At 49.2% G+C, this 21,011-nt stretch overlaps 1 non-coding gene and 1 pseudogene across 1 annotated transcript; both read right to left on the reverse strand.

The window, feature by feature from the left end:
• Positions 1 to 8,437: 8,437 nt before the first annotated feature.
• LOC148148461 (U2 spliceosomal RNA) lies at positions 8,438 to 8,614 on the reverse strand (annotated as a pseudogene).
• Positions 8,615 to 20,253: 11,639 nt separating this feature from the next.
• LOC148148462 (U2 spliceosomal RNA) lies at positions 20,254 to 20,453 on the reverse strand. Its single transcript, XR_015758972.1, has one exon. It is a non-coding gene; the product is annotated as a U2 spliceosomal RNA (small nuclear RNA).
• Positions 20,454 to 21,011: the final 558 nt, after the last annotated feature.

A 21,011-nucleotide genomic window follows, 5' to 3' on the forward strand; every position in this document is an offset into this window, starting at 1 on the left:
CTCTCTCTCTCTCTCTGGTTTCCTTTCCCTCCCATACCTCCATCCCCTTCTCCATTTCCCTTCCCCCCCATCCCTGCTCCAGCTCATCCCTCACTCACAGAAAATCATAGCACAGGTTAACGGAGACGCCATTGGACCCAAAAAATCTATCCTAGCTCTTCTTTAGGCCCCACAACCCAATCTTCCCCCCTTGTTATTTTTCTCTTTGTATATTGATCTAATCCACACACCAACGTAGCCTGAGGAGTATCTTCATTCATCCTGCCTTCACCTGTCCTGGGGAAAGATGGAGTGCTCGGGGGAACAGCTTCCCTTGTCCTGTCAGTGTCAGACTACACTGGGAAATCACTTTTACAATCAAAGCTTCCACTTTATCCTCACAACGACCTACCTGCTGTTATCTTTCAGCTTTTCCAGAATCTTATGTCAAATACTGGAGACCTCGGAGTCTAATGACTGATTCCAAACAGGCAATCCAACTTGTTCAACACATTGTCACATCTCATACTCACACCCAAAACATCGACCTCCCTCTCTCCATTGTCCACTGACTTTTTAACTTCCCTCTCACGGTATAGCCATCCCCACCCAGACAATGCAGTCAAACTGGTAAATGGTACCCTGGTCTGACCCACCTCATAGACCTCAAACCAAAGCCTCAGTATGAGGAGCTGGTGGTAATGTTACTGGAGTCCAGAACTAGAGGGCATAGGTTTAAGGTGAGAGGGGAAAGCTATAAAAGAGACCTGAGGGGCAACTTTTTCACACAGAGGGTGGTACGTGTATGGAATGAGCTGCCAGAGGAAGTGGTGGAGGCTGGTACAATTGCAACATTTAAGAGGCACTTGGATGGGTATATGAATAGGAAGGGTTTGGAGGGACATGGGCTGGGTGCTGGCAGGTGGGACTAACCCTAACCCTAACCCTAACCCTAACCCTAACCCTAACTACTTGCTCATCCAAGTAGTTTTTCAAGGTTTTGAGGTTCCCCGCCTCGCTACCCTCCCAAGCAGTGCATTCCAGACCGCCGCCACCCTCTGGGAAACAACTGCTTTCTGTCATGACCGCAAGACCACGGAAGGTCTGACGGCCCATAAGACGTAGGAGCAGAATCGGGCCATTCGGCCCACGCTCCGCCATTCGGTCGTGGCTCACAGGTTTCTCAACCCCGATTCTCCTGCCCTCTCCCCACAACCCTTGATCCCCTTATAATCAAGAACCTCTCTATCTCTGTCTTAAATGCAACCTCATCTCAGCCTGAAGGGACGACCCTTCACCCTGAGGCTGTACTTCCAGGTCCTCGTCTCGCCTACTAGTGGGATCATCGGGTTCAATTCCCGCCTCAGGCGACTGACTGTGTGGAGTTTGCACGTTCTCCCCGTGCCTGCGTGGGTTTCCTCCGGGTGCTCCGGTTTCCTCCCACAGTCCAAAGATGTGCAGGTCAGGTGAATTGGCCATGCTAAATTGCCCGTAGTGTTAGGTAAGGGGCAAATGTAGGGGTATGGGTGGGTTGCGCTTCGGCGGGTCGGTGTGGACTTGTTGGGTCGAAGGGCCTGTTTCCACACTGTAATGTAATGTAATCTAATCTAATCTTCTTCACATCCACTCTGACCAGGCCTCCCAGTAGCCTGTAAGGTTCAGTCAGATCCCGCCTTACCTTTCGAAACACCATCGGGTATAGACCCAGAGACCTCGTGTGACAAACCCTTCAGCCCCAGGGGGAACACGCTTGTAAACCTTCTCTAGACTCCCTCCAACACCAGCGCATCCCTTCCTTTGGTACAGGGCACAAAACTGCTCCCGATATTCCACCTGTGGTCAGACCAGAGTCTGATGCAGCCTCAGCAGCACGTCTCTGCTCCTTTTTTCTCGCCCGCTTGAAATGAATGCCGACACTGCATTTGCCTTCCGAACCATCGGATGAACCTGCATGTTAATCATGAAACAACCTGGAACTAAGACTCCCAAGACCCTCAGCGCTTCAGATTTGCAAAGCCTTTCCCTCGTTCAGAAAATCGTCTACCCGATTGTTCTTGCTACCAAAGTGCAAAACCGCACACTTGGTCACTTCTTTCCCCACTCGCCCTTCATCTCCACGCCCTTCTGCAGCCTGCCCGTTTCCTCAAAACTACCTGTCCCTCTCGCTATCTTTGTGCCATCTGCAAACTCAGCAAAAATGCCCGCCGTGGCCCTCATTATCGTCGACACCCCAATAAGGTCCCTGTCACAGCCCCGTCTACAAGGTATTTGCAGAAATTCACCAAAGTTATACACGTGGCCGGAGACTTTGGCACGTCGGGTCGATAACACAGGGCCCAGCGAGCCTGTGCCGATTCCTACTCCTTGTTTGGCCGTGCTACTTGTTGCCCAGACGTGGTTTCAGTCCCGCCGTTCCGCCTCCCGTTCACGTGTCTAACAAGGTGAGCCTTAAACATAGAACATAGAAGAATTCAGCGCAGTACAGGCCCTTCGGCCCTCGATGTTGCGCCGATCCAAGCCCACCTAACCTACACTAGCCCACTATCCTCCATATGCCTATCCAATGCCTGCTTAAATGCCCATAATGAGGGAGAGTCCACCACTGCTACTGGCAGGGCATTCCATGAACTCACGACTCGCTGAGTAAAGAACCTACCCCTAACATCTGTCCTATACCTACCCCCCCTTAATTTAAAGCTATGCCCCCTTGGAAAAAGATTCTCACTGTCGACCCTATCTAAACCCCTAATCATCTTGTACACCTCTATCAAGTCACCCCTAAACCTTCTTTTCTCCAATGAAAACAACCCCAAGTGCCTCAGCCTTTCCTCATATGATCTTTCTACCATACCAGGCAACATCCTGGTAAACCTCCTCTGCACCCGTTCCAGTGCCTCCACATCCTTCCTATAGTATGGCGACCAAAACTGCACACAATACTCCAGATGCGGATGCACCAGAGTCTTATACAACTGCAACATGACCTCAGTACTCCGGAACTCAATTCCTCTACCAATAAAAGCCAGTACGCCATATGCCTTCTTCACCGCACTATTTACCTGGGTGGCAACTTTCAAAGATCTGTGTACATGGACACCAAGATCCCTCTGCTCATCCACACTACCAAGTATCCGTCCATTAGCCCAGTACCCCATCTTTTTATTACTCTTACCAAAGTGAATCACCTCACACTTAGCTACATTGAACGCCATTTGCCACCTTTCTGCCCAGTTCTGCAGCTTATCTATATCCCGCTGTAACCTGCCACATCCTTCCTCACTGTCTACAACTCCTCCGACTTTCGTATCATCCGCAAACTTGCTCACCCAACCTTCTAACCCCTCCTCCAGGTCATTTATAAAAATGACAAACAGCAATGGTCCCAAAACAGATCCTTGCGGAACACCGCTAGTGCCGGCACTCCAAGATGAACCTTTGCCATCAACTACTACCCTCTGTCTTCTTCCAGCCAGCCAACTCCTAATCCAAACCTCCAACTCACCCTCAATGCCATACCTCCGTGTTTTTTGCAGTAGTCCACCATGAGGAACCTTATCAAACGCCTTACTAAAATCCATATACACCACATCTACCGCTTTCCCCTCGTTCACCTCCTTAGTCACCTTCTCAAAGAATTCAATAAGGTTTGTGAGGCACGACCTGCCCTTCACAAAACCATGCTGACTATCCTTGATCACATTATTCCTATCCAGATGTTCATAAATCCTATCCCTTAGAATTCTCTCTAAGATTTTGCCCACAACAGAAGTGAGACTCACCAGCCAATAGTTACTAGGGTTATCCCTACTCCCCTTCTTGAACAAGGGAACCACATTTGCTAGCCTCCAATCTTCTGGCACTACTCCTGTAGACAACGAGGACATAAAAATCAAGGCCAATGGCTCTGCAATCTCCTCCCTTGCTTCCCGGAGAATCCTAGGATAAATGCCATCAGGCCCAGGGGACTTATCTATTTTCACCCTTTCCAGAATTTCCAACACCTCTTCTCTACATACCTCAAAGCCATCCATTCTACTTAATTGTGACTCAGTACTCACATTGACAACAATGTCCTGTTCCTGATTGAATACTGACGAAAAGTATTCATTCAATGTCTCCCCAATCTCTTCAGCCTCCACACGCAACTTCCCACGACTATCCTTGACTGGACCTATTCCTACCCTAGTCATTCTTTTATTCCTGACATACCTATAGAAAGCCTTAGGGTTTTCCCTAATCCTACCAACTAAGGCCCTTTCATGTCCCCTCCTTGCTGCTCTTAGCTCTCTCTTCAGGTCCTTCCTGGCTACCGTATAACTCTCAATCGCCCCAATTGAACCTTCACGCCTCATCTTTACATAGGCCGCCCTCTTCCATTTAACAAGGGATTCCAATTCCTTATTAAACCACGGCTCCCTCACACGACCCTTTCCTCCCTGCCTGACGGGTACATACTTATCAAGGACACTCAATAGTTGCTCCTTGAACAAGCTCCACATATCAGTTACGCCCTTGTCTTGAAGCTTACTTTTCCAAGCCACACATCCTAAGTCATGCCTCACCGCATCATAATTTCCCTGCCCCCAGCTATAACTCTTGCCCTGTAGTGCACACTTATCCCTCTCCATCGCGAGAGTAAAAGTCACCGAATTGTGGTCACTGTCCCCAAAGTGCTCACCTACCTCTAATTCTAACACCTGGCCTGGTTCGTTACCCAGAACCAAATCCAGTATGGCCTCACCTCTTGTTGGCCTATCTACATATTGTGTCAGGAAACCCTCCTGCACACATTGGACAAACACTGACCCATCTAACGAACTTGAGCTATAGCTTTCCCAATCAATATCAGGAAAGTTAAAGTCCCCCATAACAACCACCCTATTACTTTCACTCTTCTCTTGAATCATCCTCGCAATCCTTTCTTCTACGTTTCTAGGACTATTAGGAGGCCTGTAAAAAATTACTAACAGGGTGAGCTCACCTTTCCTATTCCTAACCTCAGCCCAAACTACCTCAGACGGCGAGTCTTCATCCATCGTCCTTTCCACAGCTGTAATACTATCTTTGACAAGCAATGCCACACCTCCCCCTCTTTTACCCCCACCTCTGACCCTACTAAAACATTTAAACCCTGGAACCTGCAACAGCCAATCCTGTCCCTGTTCTACCCATGTCTCCGTAATAGCCACAACATCGAAGTCCCAGGTACCAACCCACGCTGCAAGTTCCTAATGTACCAACCCACGTTCCTAATGTGCCTGCTTCCAGCGCTTCGACTGGCAACGCGTTCCAGGCACCCACCATCCTCTGTGTGAAAACCTTTCCCCGCACTTTTCCCTTCTCACTTTCCCCCTCTCACCGTGAACCTGTACCCACTGACTCGCCACCCCACCCTTTCGATGCCTCTCAGTATGCTGTCGACCACTATCAGGTCGCCCCTCAGCTTCCGTCTTTGCAGTGACGACAATCCAAGTTTATTCAATCTCTCCTCACAGCAGAAGCGCTCCAGGGCAGGCAACGTGCTGGTAAACCTTCTCTGCACCCTCTCCAAAGCATCCACGTCCTTCTGGTAGTGTGCCGAACAGCATTGCGCGCGATATCCCAATTGTAGCCTAACTGGAGTTTTGTACAGCTCTTTGTACAGATCATTTATTTACACGTCACAAACAACAAAGGTCCTAGCACTGAGCCCTGCGGGACGCCACTAGTTACTGATCTCCTTTCCGAAAAATGCGCCCCGAGTCGGTTTTGTATCCAGCTAGCCGACTCACCTCAGATCCCACGAGACTCTACCTTTTGTAGCAGCCTGCCGTAAGATGTGAAGCGATCCAGAAGAGATTACTGACGCAAAGGTGACTACACTTAAATGAAAGTGCTGGGAATGGCAACCGTGATGGAACTCGCAGCCAAGGAAGGTCAACACCTCACAAAATGGTGGCTGAGAGTTCACAAAATGGTGGCCCAGGGACAAGCACCAACGCAGACACAAAACTGCCACTGCTGTGGAAACACATGTCAGGCAGCAGCAAATTGCTGCTGGAAAGAAGCTGTGTGCAGAAACTGCAGCATTAAAAAAGAATATATTAAGTGGGTGCGCTCGGGGGAGAAAGTACCAATAACCTGCAGCGAAAGTACAGGAAGAAATCCTAAATGGTACAAAAAGGGCAAGAAGACAAAAGCCCAGGCGCACAAACCAATGAGGTGTTGTTGTTACAGATACTGGCGATAGCTGCCGACGCCCCGGTCGCTCCCTTACTGAACGGCAAACCGGTAAGAATGGAGGTGGACACCGGTTTCATTGATACGGCTGAGTCACGTTGCGCTGCAACCTTCAGAAACTGAGCGAGGAACACACACAGGTGCTTTCACGGTGGGAACGTTCAGTTATACGGTCAGTCTGAAGACACAGCCTGCGCGTCAACAAAGGAAATCTTAGAGCTTTATGGGCAAGAATGTGGTTGGACAGAATCAAACTCAACTGGGCCGAAGGCAATCACTTGTCAAGATTCTGAGAGTGACTGATCAAGAATTCTAAAGAAGCACGCTATTGTTTTCAATGGGATAGAGAAGCAGGACGCCGGGAGCCTTTGATAAGGTTCCACGTGGTAGGCTGTTGGAGAAAATGCAGAGGCATGGAACTGAGGGTGATTTAGCAGCTTGGCTTAGAAACTGGCTTTCTGAAAGAAGGCAGCGGGTGGTGGTTGATGGAAAATATTCAGCCTGGAGTCCGGTTACTAGTGGTGTGCCACAAGGGTCTGTTTTGGGACCACTGCTGTTTGTCATTTTTATAAATGACTTAGATGCAGGCATAACATAGGTGGATGGATTAGTAAATTTGCAGACGACGCTAAAGTCGGTGGAGTGGTGGTCAGTGTGGAAGAATGTTACAGGTTGCAGGGGGACTTGGATAAACTGCAGAATTGGGCTGAGAGGTGGCAAATGGAGTTCAATGCAGCTAAATGTGAGGTGATGCACTTTGGGAAGAATAACAGGAAGGCAGAGTACTGGGTCGATGGAAAGATTCTTGGTAGTGTGGATGTGCAGAGGGATCTTGGAGTCCCATGTACATAGATCCCTGAAAGTTGCCACCCAAGTGGATAGTGCTGTTAAGAAGGCTGTTAGGTTTCATTCGTAGAGGGATTGAGTGCCGGAGCCGCAATATCATGCTGCAACAGTTCACCTGCTGGTGTGTGCTAGGCGGTTTCCTTTCCCTTTGCTCAACGACCTATTTGCTGAACTAGCCGGAGGTCAGCTTTTCAGTAAAACTGAGCCCGGTAAACCCTACCTCCAGATGAGTGTAGATCCTGAGTTTAAATGAATGAGACACAATCTTATTGAAACATATTGGATTCTTACGTGGCTCGACAGGGTAAATGCTGAGAGGACATTTTCCCTCATGGGAGTGTCTAGAACTGAACAGAATAAAGAGGCACCAATTTAAGAGTGAGATCAGGAGAAACGTCTTCTCTCAGAGGGTTGTGAGTCTTTGGAATTTGTTGTCACAGACAGCTGGCACACGCTGCTTGTGTGAGACTGACTTTGCTGCCTCAGCCAGAACTGGCAGCATTCTAAGTGCAAAAGAAGGCAAGGGGGTGTTGTGCCAGTCCCTGCGTACACAGCCCAGGTGCCGGATAATCTGCAGTGCTCCTACCTGCCTTATTATCTTTCCAGGCCAGTTCCGGTCAGCAAACATTGGTTTGTTTGTTCTACGTTTTCTCACGTGCTGTTGTCGAGTTAGTGCTGTCTCTTTGCTTTTCCCAGTGAGAATTGACTCTCTGAGTAACCTGCCTCTGACTCAGTCATTCGTGATAGCACACACGATTCTGTCGCGGCTCCGTGAATCGGAAAATGGCTGAAACTCACAGTCCTTTGCCTCGTTTTTCCGGTCAGTCACATACGTACCTATCGATTCCGCCTGCCCTTGCAGTCTGATGAAAAGCATGTGCCTTAAATACGTCCCGATGATTTTTGTCCTAGCTCACAGTGTTCTCGAAATCTCTCTTTCAAGTCATCAAAATCAAAACGACTGAACCCCGAGATAGCTTCATCCCCAGCAGCATGCAGCAACGTAGCACAGTTGACCTTCTCTTGTTTTTCTGAAATGTCGCTCGCGAGTATGAAAAGCTGGTGGGCAGCTACGGTTGCTGCGACTCCCAAATTCTGACACCATGTGGTGTGATCGGGGCCCGGCGTTGGCGGGAAGGTGCAGCACGCAGCAGGGGTCCGAGGGGATGACATTGAGAGCAAGTGTCAAGGTGCGCAAGAGACAGAGATGGCGAGAGAAGGATAGGGAGCGGGAGCTGAGCAGCCACCTTAGAACAGACGAGTTTGAATCGACTCACGCCCGGTTGGATGTGAGGTGTGAGAAATGAAGCACTTGGTCCTCCAACCCATCCAGCAGACACAAAGCACCGAAAGCCTGAGTTATAAACATGAAGCTGTTTTTAGATTTATAGATGAGGGGTGCACCGTTCCCGGAGGTACTGCAATACCAGGTCGATGCGTGGAGTGGACGGAGCAAACCCCTATTCCATCTCCCTGCTCCAAAAATCAATTTAATATATGGTCCCCAGATAAGGGACGTATCAGATATTAAACTGATAAGAACAGATTTTTTTTTTTTATTTCAAAATATACTTTATTCATAAAATAAATCTTTGGTACTTGTACAATTTGTCATATCGTTCATAAATATATACATTCCATGTCGTAAAGAACAGATTGAATTACTCAAATTTACAGTTATCCTATTTACAGTTCCCTTCATTAACCATCCAGTCTCTTATTATTTAGCTGTGGCTTCAGCGGAACCCACCTACTGAGTGGGTGCCCTGTTATATGAGAGCAAAGGAAAACTTCTTCAACCCCCAGTTTATGGGGTTACCATTGTCCATTTGACTGTCCTGTCTCTGGGGTAGCTGTCTGCATCCCCATGGTGTGCACAAACTGCTGGACCTTCGCTGGGCTGAGGTAGCTATCCAGGCCCTCACTGGGGTCATTTACCTGCTCTGGTGTCATTGAGCCAAGGCAAGGGTCCGCACCGTCCAGTTCTGTGTCTGACAATGGGACTGTCAGAGGATCGCAGCTCTCAGTTACCTGTAGTTGTGGGGCAGTGGGTACCCCCTGGTTCTCACTGGGTGGAGGGTGGACTTCAGGGGGTCCGTTGTTTCCTGGCTGGGAGGAAATGCCCTCCTCTTTATCTACGGCGCTCTGTCTCTTCTTCTGGTGGTGATGATGTTCTTTGTGCCCGTCTTCCCCATCCGAAGAGCTGGCCGTCCCTCCCTCGTGCAGCTGTCTTTTCCCCCTTTGCTCGAAGGCTTTGTGGGCGTGGCCGGATTTTCTCTTCCTGTTTATAACCGGTATCCACTCCTCTGCCTGCTCGATTACCTCCTCCTCCATTGCTTCCATCTGCCCAGCGAGAGCTAGGATCAGCTGCTGTGTCTCTCCGCTGGCTGCCCCCTCCTCCACTCCGGCCTGTTCTTCTTTCTGGGTGCCACCAGACTCTGTTTCCCTGCTGTCTAGGTGGACGTTACTGGTCTTTGGGGGTCCACGGCTCGCCTTGCCACCTCCAGCCATCTGTGCGTAAGTGGGGCCCCCCCGTCTTGGGCAGGTCTTGTACACGTGGCCCGCCTCTCCGCACAGGTTGCAGCTCTTTTCTTCCTGACAGTCCTTAGTCAGGTGACCCTCCTGTTTGCAGTTCCTGCAGATGGTCACTTTGCAATCCGCCAGCACATGTCCCGACTTCCCGCAGGCTCGGCACACTTTTGGCTGCCCTGCATATGTCAGGTAGCCTCTGTTCCCTCCAATTGCGAAGCTCGAGGGTGGGTGAAGAATGTTCCCATTGCCATCGACCCTCAGAGTCACTCTGACCTGCCGCTTACTGGTCCAGATCCCAAAGGGGTCGATCACGTCGGTGGCTTCTCCCTCAACTTGGACGTACCTTCCCAGGAAAGTCAGGACATCAGCCGCTGGAACATAGGGGTTGTACATATGGATTGTAACAACCCGACTCCTCTGTGCAGGAAGCACACACAATGGGGTTGCCGACAAGATGGAGAACAGCGGCTCCCCTTCCTTCTCCTTGAAGACCTTCAGGAGCTGCTCACATTGCTTCACACTCCTGAAGGTCACATCAAAGTAGCCTGCCCCAGGGAAATCCTGCAGGCAGTACACGTCTGCTGCAGCGAACCCACAGCATCCTAGCAATACCTTCTTAATAAACAGGATGCGATCCACCGGTGTACGGCCCTCCACCTGCTTGACAGACACCCAGACGGTGTTTCGAACCCCCTGCCCAGGGCTGCGCGCAGCTGTTGAGGCCATAGCTCGGAGGTTGGCTGGTCCCTGAATTGGCGTTAGGCCGAAGCCAGCATGAAGATCCACCAATAGCAGGTCAGCACAACCAAACGATCCTCCAACGTCCAATCACGATCCAGCGATGATCTCCACTAGCTCTGATGACTCGCAACTCGACCCCTGTCCTGATAAGAACAGACACTTGATCTTAGCCAAAAGGCCGAGAAGCGATAACTACAATACCGCGGACTGCCTCAAGTCCCATTTGTCCTCCATGTTTTCAATCAGCTTGATTCTGTTCAAAGACTTGTAGATCACTGCTGACAGTTTCCCTGTCGCCGTAGTCCTCCCAGGATTTCTAACGAGAGCAGCAGGTCCGTTTACAGCAGTTGCTTTTTTTCCCCTGTCAGTGAACCACTGTCTCATGGTCATGTAGAGATCGTCAGTATCTCACCAATCAAGTGGGTCAGGGCTAAGCTTACGTGACTTCTCACGTGACCAGCACAGCGTTTTTGAGGAGGCGGTAACCAACTGCAGAACTGCACGCATTGAATGATACATTCAGCCTGTCATGTCTGCATCAGCTCTCTGCACGAGCAACTTCCCCAGTCCCACTCGCCCTGCAGCAAATATTCTCTCTTCAGATAAGTATCCGACCCTCCGACCAAAGTCACCATTGAATCTGCCTCCAGCACCCTCTCTCTCAGGCAGTGCACTGCATATTCTCACCACTCGCTGAAGATGCTTGGGCCTAGGACGCTACCTCGATGAAACGTGACACGTAGAGAAGAAAGCAATAGATTCAGCCGAGCCCTCCATGTCTTTGATGTGTGTGGATGTGCCTGCAGTTAGAACATTGCACAGTACAGGCCCTTCGGCCCACGATGTCGTGCCGAGCAGTTTTCTTAATCTAAGATCAACCTAACCTACACACCCCTCAATTTACTGCCGTCCAGCGTGTGCTCGCCGAGCAGTAGCTTAAATGTCCCTGACAGTTTGTGGGAGATTAGAAATGCAGTTAGAGATGTTGTTTTTGCAGATGGGTGACGGGGTGTTGTGGGGGGAGGGGAAGGGGAACATTACACAAACGGTCGCGGGATTCTTGCAGCATACCTAAGGCTAAGATTTTAACGAATATAGAGGTTTTTGTTTAAGAAATAGTTGTAAACTAAGAAATAACTTTAAAGTGTTGTAGCTGACCACAAAAGTAGCAGTAGGGGCATTTCACAATAAGCTTATAGTATGATAAGGGGAACTGGATAAAATAGCAGACAGGCTGTAACAGACAAGGACAAGGACAGCAGGGTAGTCAGATAAGGAAAATTAGAGAAAAACGAGTGAGGTAATCGGCTTATGATAGGATGGGAAAAGGGAGGCGTGATTCCGCAACTTGCAAACTGAATAAGAATGCTTACATGTTTTGTTTTCGCGCGCTTTTGCTAGCCTGATTGCTTGAGCAAAACGCCTGTTCTTGCAAGGCCGTAAAGAATTAAATGTTCTTGTTTCCAAGGCTTTGTCTCAGGCTGAATTGTGAGTGAGTTTTGTTTCTCACAGTTGCCGAAGGGCCTGTTGTTGCGCTGCTCTGTTCGACGTTCTAAAAATCTCAGCTGTTACCAATGTGAAAAATCCCTGCCTCCCCACAAGGCAAATGATTGGAGCAGGTTCGAATTCTGACCGAAAAATCTCACTGTCAGGAAATCTCGGCTCGCTCACCTTTACGAACAGTACCTCTTACAGACTAATCCATCTTGTCTTGGAAAGTGTGAACTCCCATCCCCCAACCCACCTCGTGCAAATGAATAGCACGACGGGGCGGGGATGTGAAGATCAATTTACAGCAAATCAGCCTTTATTGGTTCGGCTCCAAACATTCCAATTCGGTCTGCTTCCTTAGAATTGCAAATCAAGATTCAAGAGTGCTAATTGCAGCGCTAACAGCAAGCTAATGGTTTGATAGTGGCTGTGCAATCAAAAAGCAAGGTCTAAAATGCAAAATAAAGCAAAACACCCAGTAAGCAAAACCTCAGCATCTGTGGGGAAAAAGCAGAATTAACGCTTTTTCGAGTCCAGTGACCCTTCTCCCGAAGGGTGCAGCGAGTTCTGTTTTCGTCTAGACATTACAACCTGCAGCACCACGCGTGGAGTCAGTGATCAACTGCACCTTCACTCTATTGGTAGCCACTGAGCACGTACATCGATGCTTGCATCAGGACGAGACGAAACCTGAACCAAACGGACGGAGGCTCCGAAGCTCTCTGCCACCCTCTCACCTTCAATGCGCACTTGGATCCATCCGGCTGCTCCGCATCAGGAAGCATCAATGGGGCGGCCTCAATCAACAGATGGGAATCAGAAAGCTTCCCCACACAGTCACACAGTACAGAAGAGGCCCTTTGGCCCTCCGAGTCCGCACTGACAAAGCTACTCTAAGTCTGCTCTAGTCCCACTTTCCAGCACTTGGTCCGTAGCCAGGAAAGGTTATGACATTTCCAGTGCTCATCCAAGTAGTTTTTCAAGGTTTTGAGGTTCCCCGCCTCGCTACCCTCCCAAGCAGTGCATTCCAGACCGCCGCCACCCTCTGGGAAACAACTGCTTTCTGTCATGACCGCAAGACCACGGAAGGTCTGACGGCCCATAAGACGTAGGAGCAGAATCGGGCCATTCGGCCCACGCTCCGCCATTCGGTCGTGGCTCACAGGTTTCTCAACCCCGATTCTCCTGCCCTCTCCCCACAACCCTTGATCCCCTTATAATCAAGAACCTCTCTATCTCTGTCTTAAATGCAACCTCATCTCAGCCTGAAGGGACGACCCTTCACCCTGAGGCTGTACTTCCAGGTCCTCGTCTCGCCTACTAGTGGGATCATCGGGTTCAATTCCCGCCTCAGGCGACTGACTGTGTGGAGTTTGCACGTTCTCCCCGTGCCTGCGTGGGTTTCCTCCGGGTGCTCCGGTTTCCTCCCACAGTCCAAAGATGTGCAGGTCAGGTGAATTGGCCATGCTAAATTGCCCGTAGTGTTAGGTAAGGGGCAAATGTAGGGGTATGGGTGGGTTGCGCTTCGGCGGGTCGGTGTGGACTTGTTGGGTCGAAGGGCCTGTTTCCACACTGTAATGTAATGTAATCTAATCTAATCTTCTTCACATCCACTCTGACCAGGCCTCCCAGTAGCCTGTAAGGTTCAGTCAGATCCCGCCTTACCTTTCGAAACACCATCGGGTATAGACCCAGAGACCTCGTGTGACAAACCCTTCAGCCCCAGGGGGAACACGCTTGTAAACCTTCTCTAGACTCCCTCCAACACCAGCGCATCCCTTCCTTTGGTACAGGGCACAAAACTGCTCCCGATATTCCACCTGTGGTCAGACCAGAGTCTGATGCAGCCTCAGCAGCACGTCTCTGCTCCTTTTTTCTCGCCCGCTTGAAATGAATGCCGACACTGCATTTGCCTTCCGAACCATCGGATGAACCTGCATGTTAATCATGAAACAACCTGGAACTAAGACTCCCAAGACCCTCAGCGCTTCAGATTTGCAAAGCCTTTCCCTCGTTCAGAAAATCGTCTACCCGATTGTTCTTGCTACCAAAGTGCAAAACCGCACACTTGGTCACTTCTTTCCCCACTCGCCCTTCATCTCCACGCCCTTCTGCAGCCTGCCCGTTTCCTCAAAACTACCTGTCCCTCTCGCTATCTTTGTGCCATCTGCAAACTCAGCAAAAATGCCCGCCGTGGCCCTCATTATCGTCGACACCCCAATAAGGTCCCTGTCACAGCCCCGTCTACAAGGTATTTGCAGAAATTCACCAAAGTTATACACGTGGCCGGAGACTTTGGCACGTCGGGTCGATAACACAGGGCCCAGCGAGCCTGTGCCGATTCCTACTCCTTGTTTGGACGTGCTACTTGTTGCCCAGACGTGGTTTCAGTCCCGCCGTTCCGCCTCCCGTTCACGTGTCTAACAAGGTGAGCCTTAAACATAGAACATAGAAGAATTCAGCGCAGTACAGGCCCTTCGGCCCTCGATGTTGCGCCGATCCAAGCCCACCTAACCTACACTAGCCCACTATCCTCCATATGCCTATCCAATGCCTGCTTAAATGCCCATAATGAGGGAGAGTCCACCACTGCTACTGGCAGGGCATTCCATGAACTCACGACTCGCTGAGTAAAGAACCTACCCCTAACATCTGTCCTATACCTACCCCCCCTTAATTTAAAGCTATGCCCCCTTGGAAAAAGATTCTCACTGTCGACCCTATCTAAACCCCTAATCATCTTGTACACCTCTATCAAGTCACCCCTAAACCTTCTTTTCTCCAATGAAAACAACCCCAAGTGCCTCAGCCTTTCCTCATATGATCTTTCTACCATACCAGGCAACATCCTGGTAAACCTCCTCTGCACCCGTTCCAGTGCCTCCACATCCTTCCTATAGTATGGCGACCAAAACTGCACACAATACTCCAGATGCGGACGCACCAGAGTCTTATACAACTGCAACATGACCTCAGTACTCCGGAACTCAATTCCTCTACCAATAAAAGCCAGTACGCCATATGCCTTCTTCACCGCACTATTTACCTGGGTGGCAACTTTCAAAGATCTGTGTACATGGACACCAAGATCCCTCTGCTCATCCACACTACCAAGTATCCGTCCATTAGCCCAGTACCCCATCTTTTTATTACTCTTACCAAAGTGAATCACCTCACACTTAGCTACATTGAACGCCATTTGCCACCTTTCTGCCCAGTTCTGCAGCTTATCTATATCCCGCTGTAACCTGCCACATCCTTCCTCACTGTCTACAACTCCTCCGACTTTCGTATCATCCGCAAACTTGCTCACCCAACCTTCTAACCCCTCCTCCAGGTCATTTATAAAAATGACAAACAGCAATGGTCCCAAAACAGATCCTTGCGGAACACCGCTAGTGACGGCACTCCAAGATGAACCTTTGCCATCAACTACTACCCTCTGTCTTCTTCCAGCCAGCCAACTCCTAATCCAAACCTCCAACTCACCCTCAATGCCATACCTCCGTGTTTTTTGCAGTAGTCCACCATGAGGAACCTTATCAAACGCCTTACTAAAATCCATATACACCACATCTACCGCTTTCCCCTCGTTCACCTCCTTAGTCACCTTCTCAAAGAATTCAATAAGGTTTGTGAGGCACGACCTGCCCTTCACAAAACCATGCTGACTATCCTTGATCACATTATTCCTATCCAGATGTTCATAAATCCTATCCCTTAGAATTCTCTCTAAGATTTTGCCCACAACAGAAGTGAGACTCACCAGCCAATAGTTACTAGGGTTATCCCTACTCCCCTTCTTGAACAAGGGAACCACATTTGCTAGCCTCCAATCTTCTGGCACTACTCCTGTAGACAACGAGGACATAAAAATCAAGGCCAATGGCTCTGCAATCTCCTCCCTTGCTTCCCGGAGAATCCTAGGATAAATGCCATCAGGCCCAGGGGACTTATCTATTTTCACCCTTTCCAGAATTTCCAACACCTCTTCTCTACATACCTCAAAGCCATCCATTCTACTTAATTGTGACTCAGTACTCACATTGACAACAATGTCCTGTTCCTGATTGAATACTGACGAAAAGTATTCATTCAATGTCTCCCCAATCTCTTCAGCCTCCACACGCAACTTCCCACGACTATCCTTGACTGGACCTATTCCTACCCTAGTCATTCTTTTATTCCTGACATACCTATAGAAAGCCTTAGGGTTTTCCCTAATCCTACCAACTAAGGCCCTTTCATGTCCCCTCCTTGCTGCTCTTAGCTCTCTCTTCAGGTCCTTCCTGGCTACCGTATAACTCTCAATCGCCCCAATTGAACCTTCACGCCTCATCTTTACATAGGCCGCCCTCTTCCATTTAACAAGGGATTCCAATTCCTTATTAAACCACGGCTCCCTCACACGACCCTTTCCTCCCTGCCTGACGGGTACATACTTATCAAGGACACTCAATAGTTGCTCCTTGAACAAGCTCCACATATCAGTTACGCCCTTGTCTTGAAGCTTACTTTTCCAAGCCACACATCCTAAGTCATGCCTCACCGCATCATAATTTCCCTGCCCCCAGCTATAACTCTTGCCCTGTAGTGCACACTTATCCCTCTCCATCGCGAGAGTAAAAGTCACCGAATTGTGGTCACTGTCCCCAAAGTGCTCACCTACCTCTAATTCTAACACCTGGCCTGGTTCGTTACCCAGAACCAAATCCAGTATGGCCTCACCTCTTGTTGGCCTATCTACATATTGTGTCAGGAAACCCTCCTGCACACATTGGACAAACACTGACCCATCTAACGAACTTGAGCTATAGCTTTCCCAATCAATATCAGGAAAGTTAAAGTCCCCCATAACAACCACCCTATTACTTTCACTCTTCTCTTGAATCATCCTCGCAATCCTTTCTTCTACGTTTCTAGGACTATTAGGAGGCCTGTAAAAAATTACTAACAGGGTGAGCTCACCTTTCCTATTCCTAACCTCAGCCCAAACTACCTCAGACGGCGAGTCTTCATCCATCGTCCTTTCCACAGCTGTAATACTATCTTTGACAAGCAATGCCACACCTCCCCCTCTTTTACCCCCACCTCTGACCCTACTAAAACATTTAAACCCTGGAACCTGCAACAGCCAATCCTGTCCCTGTTCTACCCATGTCTCCGTAATAGCCACAACATCGAAGTCCCAGGTACCAACCCACGCTGCAAGTTCCTAATGTACCAACCCACGTTCCTAATGTGCCTGCTTCCAGCGCTTCGACTGGCAACGCGTTCCAGGCACCCACCATCCTCTGTGTGAAAACCTTTCCCCGCACTTTTCCCTTCTCACTTTCCCCCTCTCACCGTGAACCTGTACCCACTGACTCGCCACCCCACCCTTTCGATGCCTCTCAGTATGCTGTCGACCACTATCAGGTCGCCCCTCAGCTTCCGTCTTTGCAGTGACGACAATCCAAGTTTATTCAATCTCTCCTCACAGCAGAAGCGCTCCAGGGCAGGCAACGTGCTGGTAAACCTTCTCTGCACCCTCTCCAAAGCATCCACGTCCTTCTGGTAGTGTGCCGAACAGCATTGCGCGCGATATCCCAATTGTAGCCTAACTGGAGTTTTGTACAGCTCTTTGTACAGATCATTTATTTACACGTCACAAACAACAAAGGTCCTAGCACTGAGCCCTGCGGGACGCCACTAGTTACTGATCTCCTTTCCGAAAAATGCGCCCCGAGTCGGTTTTGTATCCAGCTAGCCGACTCACCTCAGATCCCACGAGACTCTACCTTTTGTAGCAGCCTGCCGTAAGATGTGAAGCGATCCAGAAGAGATTACTGACGCAAAGGTGACTACACTTAAATGAAAGTGCTGGGAATGGCAACCGTGATGGAACTCGCAGCCAAGGAAGGTCAACACCTCACAAAATGGTGGCTGAGAGTTCACAAAATGGTGGCCCAGGGACAAGCACCAACGCAGACACAAAACTGCCACTGCTGTGGAAACACATGTCAGGCAGCAGCAAATTGCTGCTGGAAAGAAGCTGTGTGCAGAAACTGCAGCATTAAAAAAGAATATATTAAGTGGGTGCGCTCGGGGGAGAAAGTACCAATAACCTGCAGCGAAAGTACAGGAAGAAATCCTAAATGGTACAAAAAGGGCAAGAAGACAAAAGCCCAGGCGCACAAACCAATGAGGTGTTGTTGTTACAGATACTGGCGATAGCTGCCGACGCCCCGGTCGCTCCCTTACTGAACGGCAAACCGGTAAGAATGGAGGTGGACACCGGTTTCATTGATACGGCTGAGTCACGTTGCGCTGCAACCTTCAGAAACTGAGCGAGGAACACACACAGGTGCTTTCACGGTGGGAACGTTCAGTTATACGGTCAGTCTGAAGACACAGCCTGCGCGTCAACAAAGGAAATCTTAGAGCTTTATGGGCAAGAATGTGGTTGGACAGAATCAAACTCAACTGGGCCGAAGGCAATCACTTGTCAAGATTCTGAGAGTGACTGATCAAGAATTCTAAAGAAGCACGCTATTGTTTTCAATGGGATAGAGAAGCAGGACGCCGGGAGCCTTTGATAAGGTTCCACGTGGTAGGCTGTTGGAGAAAATGCAGAGGCATGGAACTGAGGGTGATTTAGCAGCTTGGCTTAGAAACTGGCTTTCTGAAAGAAGGCAGCGGGTGGTGGTTGATGGAAAATATTCAGCCTGGAGTCCGGTTACTAGTGGTGTGCCACAAGGGTCTGTTTTGGGACCACTGCTGTTTGTCATTTTTATAAATGACTTAGATGCAGGCATAACATAGGTGGATGGATTAGTAAATTTGCAGACGACGCTAAAGTCGGTGGAGTGGTGGTCAGTGTGGAAGAATGTTACAGGTTGCAGGGGGACTTGGATAAACTGCAGAATTGGGCTGAGAGGTGGCAAATGGAGTTCAATGCAGCTAAATGTGAGGTGATGCACTTTGGGAAGAATAACAGGAAGGCAGAGTACTGGGTCGATGGAAAGATTCTTGGTAGTGTGGATGTGCAGAGGGATCTTGGAGTCCCATGTACATAGATCCCTGAAAGTTGCCACCCAAGTGGATAGTGCTGTTAAGAAGGCTGTTAGGTTTCATTCGTAGAGGGATTGAGTGCCGGAGCCGCAATATCATGCTGCAACAGTTCACCTGCTGGTGTGTGCTAGGCGGTTTCCTTTCCCTTTGCTCAACGACCTATTTGCTGAACTAGCCGGAGGTCAGCTTTTCAGTAAAACTGAGCCCGGTAAACCCTACCTCCAGATGAGTGTAGATCCTGAGTTTAAATGAATGAGACACAATCTTATTGAAACATATTGGATTCTTACGTGGCTCGACAGGGTAAATGCTGAGAGGACATTTTCCCTCATGGGAGTGTCTAGAACTGAACAGAATAAAGAGGCACCAATTTAAGAGTGAGATCAGGAGAAACGTCTTCTCTCAGAGGGTTGTGAGTCTTTGGAATTTGTTGTCACAGACAGCTGGCACACGCTGCTTGTGTGAGACTGACTTTGCTGCCTCAGCCAGAACTGGCAGCATTCTAAGTGCAAAAGAAGGCAAGGGGGTGTTGTGCCAGTCCCTGCGTACACAGCCCAGGTGCCGGATAATCTGCAGTGCTCCTACCTGCCTTATTATCTTTCCAGGCCAGTTCCGGTCAGCAAACATTGGTTTGTTTGTTCTACGTTTTCTCACGTGCTGTTGTCGAGTTAGTGCTGTCTCTTTGCTTTTCCCAGTGAGAATTGACTCTCTGAGTAACCTGCCTCTGACTCAGTCATTCGTGATAGCACACACGATTCTGTCGCGGCTCCGTGAATCGGAAAATGGCTGAAACTCACAGTCCTTTGCCTCGTTTTTCCGGTCAGTCACATACGTACCTATCGATTCCGCCTGCCCTTGCAGTCTGATGAAAAGCATGTGCCTTAAATACGTCCCGATGATTTTTGTCCTAGCTCACAGTGTTCTCGAAATCTCTCTTTCAAGTCATCAAAATCAAAACGACTGAACCCCGAGATAGCTTCATCCCCAGCAGCATGCAGCAACGTAGCACAGTTGACCTTCTCTTGTTTTTCTGAAATGTCGCTCGCGAGTATGAAAAGCTGGTGGGCAGCTACGGTTGCTGCGACTCCCAAATTCTGACACCATGTGGTGTGATCGGGGCCCGGCGTTGGCGGGAAGGTGCAGCACGCAGCAGGGGTCCGAGGGGATGACATTGAGAGCAAGTGTCAAGGTGCGCAAGAGACAGAGATGGCGAGAGAAGGATAGGGAGCGGGAGCTGAGCAGCCACCTTAGAACAGACGAGTTTGAATCGACTCACGCCCGGTTGGATGTGAGGTGTGAGAAATGAAGCACTTGGTACTCCAACCCATCCAGCAGACACAAAGCACCGAAAGCCTGAGTTATAAACATGAAGCTGTTTTTAGATTTATAGATGAGGGGTGCACCGTTCCCGGAGGTACTGCAATACCAGGTCGATGCGTGGAGTGGACGGAGCAAGCCCCTATTCCATCTCCCTGCTCCAAAAATCAATTTAATATATGGTCCCCAGATAAGGGACGTATCAGATATTAAACTGATAAGAACAGATTTTTTTTTTTTATTTTTTTTTATTTTTTTTTTTTATTTCAAAATATACTTTATTCATATAAATAAATCTTTGGTACTTGTACAATTTGTCATATCGTTCATAAATATATACATTCCATGTCGTAAAGAACAGATTGAATTACTCAAATTTACAGTTATCCTATTTACAGTTCCCTTCATTAACCATCCAGTCTCTTATTATTTAGCTGTGGCTTCAGCGGAACCCACCTACTGAGTGGGTGCCCTGTTATATGAGAGCAAAGGAAAAACTTCTTTAACCCCCAGTATATGGGGTTACCCTTGTCCATTTGACTGTCCTGTCTCTGGGGTAGCTGTCTGCATCCCCATGGTGTGCACAAACTGCTGGACCTTCGCTGGGCTGAGGTAGCTATCCAGGCCCTCACTGGGGTCATTTACCTGCTCTGGTGTCATTGAGCCAAGGCAAGGGTCCGCACCGTCCAGTTCTGTGTCTGACAATGGGACTGTCAGAGGATCGCAGCTCTCAGTTACCTGTAGTTGTGGGACAGTGGGTACCCCCTGGTTCTCACTGGGTGGAGGGTGGACTTCAGGGGGTCCGTTGTTTCCTGGTTGGGAGGAAATGCCCT

The sequence above is a fragment of the Chiloscyllium plagiosum genome, unplaced genomic scaffold, assembly GCF_037043375.1.
Source record: "Chiloscyllium plagiosum isolate Xiang-an unplaced genomic scaffold, Cpla_swu_hap1 HiC_scaffold_12, whole genome shotgun sequence".
In the NCBI taxonomy this organism is placed as follows: domain Eukaryota; kingdom Metazoa; phylum Chordata; class Chondrichthyes; order Orectolobiformes; family Hemiscylliidae; genus Chiloscyllium; species Chiloscyllium plagiosum.